Below are 6,590 nucleotides of genomic sequence, written 5' to 3'. Positions count from 1 at the left end.
TGGGGGGGGCGAGGGGGAAACCAAAAAAACCACAGAATCCTGTACTTACCTGAATTACGTATCAGGAGCTTTTGTATGACTAGGGCTTTGTTGTGAAACAATAATTTTCAGAAGCATAAGAAGAGGTAGGCAGTATGCTTTTGAAGGTTGTAACAATGGCATAATGTGTTATGGGGATAGGCATAAATGCATTGCCCTGGTTGTATCTATCCACATCTGTGTCTACACAACTCTATACAGGCTTCTCCCTGGCACGCGCCTTCTCTCCTTGGATTTCTCAGCTTTCCCCGTTCCTGCTCCTTCCCACTGCCCCTGTAACTCTTCCTCATCCCTGCACCCCCACCCATGTTCCCTGCGCTCCCCAGCTGCCCTGTTACCAACTCTTCCCTCCTCCCAATCCCTTTCCCACTCCGCTCCGATGCCCTGGGCAGTCCTGGCAAGTGCAGGATTTTCCCTTCAGGAAGGTGACAGGACTGGTCCCTTTCTAGTGCCATTTGATCAAAAAAAAACAAACCCAGCAACTCTTCCCTCCTCCCAATCCCTTTCCCACTCTGCTCCGATGCCCTGGGCAGTCCTGGCAAGTGCAGGATTTTCCCTTCAGGAAGGTGACAGGACTAGTGCCATTTGATCGAAAAAACCAAACCCAGCAGCCAGGAACAGAGCTGGGTCACTCAAATTCACTGCTCAACAAGTGTCTCAAGCACAGCGCCATCTCCTTGTATCCCCGCCTGGGACCAGTACCTCCCAGTATTGGCTGTCTGGATGCCAACAGGCTTCTCATGACTCAAGAGTCTGAAAAACCAGATCATTGCTCGTGGTGACTTATCTGGTGGACCTGCAGCTTGGAGGAAAAGCAGAGATTTGTGCTGATGTTAGTAATAGCAGCTAAATACAGCGCCAGACTCCAATGAGCTCCACCACCAGCACTAACCAGTTTCCCACCAAGGAGATGGAGATCCCATCACACCATCCAGATGCTGCTGTTCCCACTCTGCCTCTCGAGAGCAAGCCCTGGAAAAAGCTGTTGGGTTGCATGGTAATGCTCAATGAGTAGCTCAGAGTAAAAAGAAAACAGTTCTGTTCAAAACCCAGCACGCTGATTATCAGATTCATTGCCGGTTTAAGAGAACACAGATTGAACAGAATTAATGAATTGTGCCAGGTGCACAACTTCTGGCAGATGGAGCAGAAAAAAAGCAGCCCTGGATACTGGGAATGATCTTCACCTCTTTTGAGGGAAATATTTCTACAATGAATTTATTTAAGTGATGAAAAAAACCCCTTGTGCAAAGATGATCTTGCTTTTTTTCCATCTTTCTTTGAAGTAATTATTTCAAACACAACAGCTCTTCAGAAGATCAATAGCTGGGATTATAAAAATATCCCGGCACAGACTGATTGCTGCTGAAGAAAGAATTATTACTAAGGCTCAGCTTCACTTTTTTTTGTATTCAATAGAGACTATTTACAGCCCAGAAAACTCCACATTTCAAGATCTGAGACGTCATTTTTAGCTATGCATTCATGTTTTTGGTTCCCATCAACCACCATCATCTGTTAAGTCAATAGCTACCTTCCCTACCCACCTCCGAGCTGTCCCGAATGAACCCGTCAGCCAAGGAAGCCTTCAGTGCTCTCGCTGCTGGAAAGAAGAGAAGCACAAACACCAGGAGGAACTTCCTTCATACATTATCAGTGAGCTTGTTTTCTTAAACAAAAGTACAAATGATTGCCTTAGCTATGTGAAGGTATTCAAGATGCAAAACCAAAGAAAATTGCTATGCTAGATTATGTGCACTTACTGTTAAGATTCTATAGTCAATAATTTAATCTATTTAAAATTAACTCCAAAGCCAATTTTAATGTCATGATACAGCTGAAAATTGAGTAAGATCTAAGCTCTAGAAAAGCTGAAAAATGTAATTTAAAAAGTTAGAGAAGTCTTATACAGCATTTCTGGCACTAGGACATCTCCGTCCCTCTCCGCACTCCTGGAAGTGCATTTCTCATTGAATGCTTGTGTACGGAGAACATCGTGCTCGCAGGACAGGGCTGCAGACATCTCGGTGTAGGATCACTGCCTGCATTACTGTGTGGTGTCCAGAAGATTTTGCCTCACTGCACAGTACAACAAAAACTTGGGGCTCATAGTTGAGAGCAGCAGCCTTCAGCCATACAGTACAACCGCAGCACTGTACTTTGTTCTCCCCCTTGGGCTCGGTTTAAGCTTTTCTGCCACATCTGAGCTATGGTCAAAGATCTCAGAAGCAACGCACCGCCCTTGAGCCCGGGGTTACGCGCCACTGAGCAAAGCAAAAAAGCAAAATCACCTCGATTTTTCTCATGTAGAACTATCTATATGAGAACATGCAAGGAGAAGGTTGAGAGCTGAGATCTGAACATGCTCCCCCCAAGTGCCAGCCCAGCGCTCTGACCACACCATGGTTCTGCCTTACTTCTAGAGAGTCAAAATTCTCAGCTTCATTTTTTCCTCTTTCAGATGCCCTGCTCAGCAGGTTAATATGCTGTCGTAGGGGATAACGCTTCAGCCTCCCAGTCTGGAAACACGCAGTCAGAGAGGACCGTGACAGGTGAAAGGCACAATTCACGAATAGGTGTTAATTATCAAAGCCTTTTGATAATATTTATCCCAATAAATTAACAGGTAGAAAGCTCAGCGCAATTAGCAGAAGAGCCCAAGGCCTGATGTTGTGCACTTGGCCAGACTTTAATTAGTCAAAGAGCAACATTTCTGTACAAATCCTGACAATTAAAGCCAGCAGCTAATAACATTCACAATGCCAGGCTAAATTGTGCACACACAGAAATGGTAATGAATATGTTAGAGCTGAAGCTATAATGCAGACCCTGAGAGGCACTTCCTGCAGATCCCTTTGACCAGCAGAACCTGGGGACAGCAGAGCTGCGTGCTCTCGGGGTTCTGGTTGTGTTTGGTTGTGGAAGGATTGCTTGATTTCTTTTTTATTTTCCTTTTTTTTTTTTTTTTTTTGCTTTAGCTCAAAACCTAAAATACTTCAAAATTTTGTAGCAGCCAAAACAGAGCAACAGAAATGTCCCTTCTTCTTACCTTTACTTTAATTAGTGCATCGCTGTCGTTGCCTGTGGCCTCCCAACGCCAACCCCTCCCAGCCAGGACCAGCGCTCCTGCAAGGACACGCTGACTTCACACACCTTTAACGGTCTTTCTCCATCAGCGAGGCTGCAGGACATGGGCTGAAGGACACAGCAGCTGAACACCTCTCACCACAGCCAAGAACACAGCCTACAGCCTGGCTGGGCCAGGGGAAGTGCTCGCAGGGTCTCCCATCCTCAGGCAGCAGTGATGGCTTTATCCCACAGGCGTGAGCCCCAACCCCATCACCTGGGGTCCCCCCAGTAAAGCTCCTGCATTTCTGCTATGAACACAGGCTGATAAAGATAACAGGAGATTCCGAAGTTTAGAGCTCCTCTTTCTCACCAGACCATCAGTAAAACTCTAAGCAATGTCATTTAAAATATTAAAGAGAAAAGGCAAATTCCTCTGGTTTTTATGTGGCAGCAGAGTTGCTCCGCTCCCTTTGGTGACGGTGAGCATTTTCACAGAACAACTTTCAGTGCTGCTCCAAGGGAACGCAATGATTATTTTCTCTGATAGCACCATCCCCTCTCCCCCTTTCCCACTCAGTGCAGCATGCCATTAGCTTCAGATGTACAAAGAACGTTTTACAGGGAGGAATTACCCTGGTATGATTTCTGTCATGGGGAGAATGGAAGGGGCAGACTGACACCATGCTACAAATTAGCCACTTTAATATATTCCTTTTCTCCCTTTTGAATTTTCATGGGTACTTCTAGACACTGCAAAGGCTCATCCGGCAGACAGCCCAATTAAAAGGAAAGTTAGCTTGGGTGATTCAGTGTTTCAATACAGCATTGTTTACAGCATTTTTCCCTGTTATTCCATGACATCAACAGTTGGCAGAAGAAAACCATTCAATTTGATTTGTTCTTCATGGGGCTGACTTCCTCTCCATTTACAGTCTGCTGCCTTTTTTGAAAGGAACATTTTTACATCACAATGACAGTGTTTCATTTTCTTCATAAAAACAGGTTTCCAGATAGCTGTGCTTACAGCCACACATTCAAACCAGGCTTAAGTGTTTTAAGATTTAACTGTTACCTCTCCCTCCCCTCTTAAGAAAATTAAAGTCTCCTGAATCTTTTGGTGGACAGCACTGCTTTCTCCAAATGCTCCTGAAGTTACGTGTCCCATCAGTCATGTAGGAGCTCAGTGACAGTGTGGACCAGCAGCTGTATTTGAGCAGCACAGCAGGCAGAAGGCGAGATCTTGTACAATGCATCGTGCCAGCGGGACAGCACCGCACCGCGTCCTCTCCTCCCCAGCCCTGCGGCAGCGCAGTGTGTGGCCCTGTCCCCAACCGGCATTTCTTAAACAATATTTCCATACTGCTTTGGCTGTTAAATATGGAATACTTCCCTCTTTTCCTGCCGCTGCCTGAAGCCGTGCCTAATAATCCAACATATCTACCCCGAATTACAGCTGTGCACTAGCAAATAGCCACTGATGTACATAATGCAGCACAATATGGCACAATGAGCGATCATCTGGAATGCTTTTCAGAGAGTTCAGCCAGGTTCTGAAAGCTGAAACACCCCTCTAAGAAGGTGGAGAAAAGCAAATGCGATGGACATGCCATTTTTATTTATTGGTAGATCATTCACAGTGCTGGCCTCTGTGGTTTGAACAACAGGAGGATTTGGGAGGCTTTTACACGCAGTCCATTCTGCAAAGATCATCCATTTTCAGCGAGGTTCTGCACAACCTCCCCACTGCTAATTTCTGTCTGGGCAATAGAAATGGTACTGAAAGCTTTTTACAACAGAATGAACAATATTTCAGTTGAACTCAAACTATGTGATATGGATAGAAAAAGTAACTAGAGAAGAACAAGTAATGGGAAGCCGGTTCTTAAGGTAACAGTTCATTTATAGAAGACTGTTGAGAAGCTGCTTTTGTACCGCTGACATTGCCTGAATGGAACCAGTGACTCTTCAGTGACTTGAAAGAAATTGTAGACAGATCCTACTTTGCTGGAGCTTTTATTGAGGCGTAAAACTCATTACTAGCAAAGGGCTAAAAGCTGTAAAACTTTGGTCTTGAATGTTCCAGTGTTAAGATGGAAAAAACCCATTTAAAAAAAAAGTTCAGAGCTAGAACTGTGCCTTGAGGTACTCATTACCAGAAAAACAAAAGTTCAGCATGAGGTAGTACTTTAGGGCCACACTGCTTACTTCTTTGCTAAGGGAACGCCATGATTTTTTGGCATGAGATAGGGACTTTCAAGAGGCTCAGGATGAAGCTGGACCAGTCACGAGTGAGTCACTAGCCAGGCAGAAGGCACGTACCACCAAGAACAAAGTGCTTATAAGCAGCTGGGGACTAGCTGCTTTCATCCAGCTGAGATCCACTCACAAACAGAACAATAAATTAGAGAGACCACATGGAGGTACTTGGCCACCAGCCTTTCAAGGAGCCAAGAAAGTATTTCCCCAAGAGGATCAAATCAATTGATGCCTGCCTAAACTTGTAATTAAGTTCAGACTTCACAAGATGTTCTCCAGATCTCCAGCAAGGTGAAATGGGAAGGGACAACTTGGAAGCATAAAAAATAGTGGCCAAGTGCATTCCCTCCAGCCACAGCTACACTTCAATCCATCGTGAATCACCTGTCATTGTTTAGATGGTGACTCAGCCAAGCTGTTAATTTCTTACGACTCGGTTTTTCACAACTCACTTCTTGAATCTGTGAAGACACTAAATCATAGTACTGCTCCCCTTCTTCACTCCCAAAGGAGAAAGAACATCAGTAAGCCTGAGCCAAACACAGTGAAATAGAGAATTACGGCTTCTATTGTTAGATAAAAGACCTTGCTATTAAAATATTAAAAAGAAAAGCCCAGTAGTGGAAAAATCCTGAACTGTAGTTGAAACTGGACATCCTCCTACTTATTTCAATTTTACCTACGGTCTGAGAGCAAGACAGTGACTCTCTAAACTGAGCAGCTGGGGAATCCAAGTGCTCCCCTGCCTCATCACGAGCAGTCAGACCACAGAGCAGAGGTCTCACCCATGCACATCCTCAATAGCTGGTTCTGTCTCCCTGTGAGGTGTCACCCACTTATCCATAGGGAGAGTAAACTGTTTATTGCTTCAAATGGAGACACAGACAGTTAAACCAAACCCCTACTTATAGAACAGCTCTCTGCCCATTTGCCCTCTGCAAAAAATGACCTACCCAACCTAGACGTTACAGAAAGCGTATTCTTAGCTTTCCTAAATCATAACTTCTGCTTTGGGCTTGGAGGATAGTCAGCAAGAGGAAGCCAGTTCAAGGATTTTGAAGGCCAGCAGCACAATCATTTCTGCAAAGCCAGCAGTCTGACTGCACACACCCTCAGCTCCATGGGAAGCAGTCATTATCCTGGGAAGGAAACACGGAATTGCTTCTGCCTCTCAAGATATTAGACTTCATTCATTGGCAAAGTTGCACTGGCCTTAAAATCCAGCA

The sequence above is a fragment of the Pterocles gutturalis genome, unplaced genomic scaffold (genome assembly GCF_000699245.1).
Source record: "Pterocles gutturalis isolate BGI_N339 unplaced genomic scaffold, ASM69924v1 scaffold25332, whole genome shotgun sequence".
Classification (NCBI taxonomy): domain Eukaryota; kingdom Metazoa; phylum Chordata; class Aves; order Pterocliformes; family Pteroclidae; genus Pterocles; species Pterocles gutturalis.
This window is presented reverse-complemented; position numbering follows the sequence as displayed.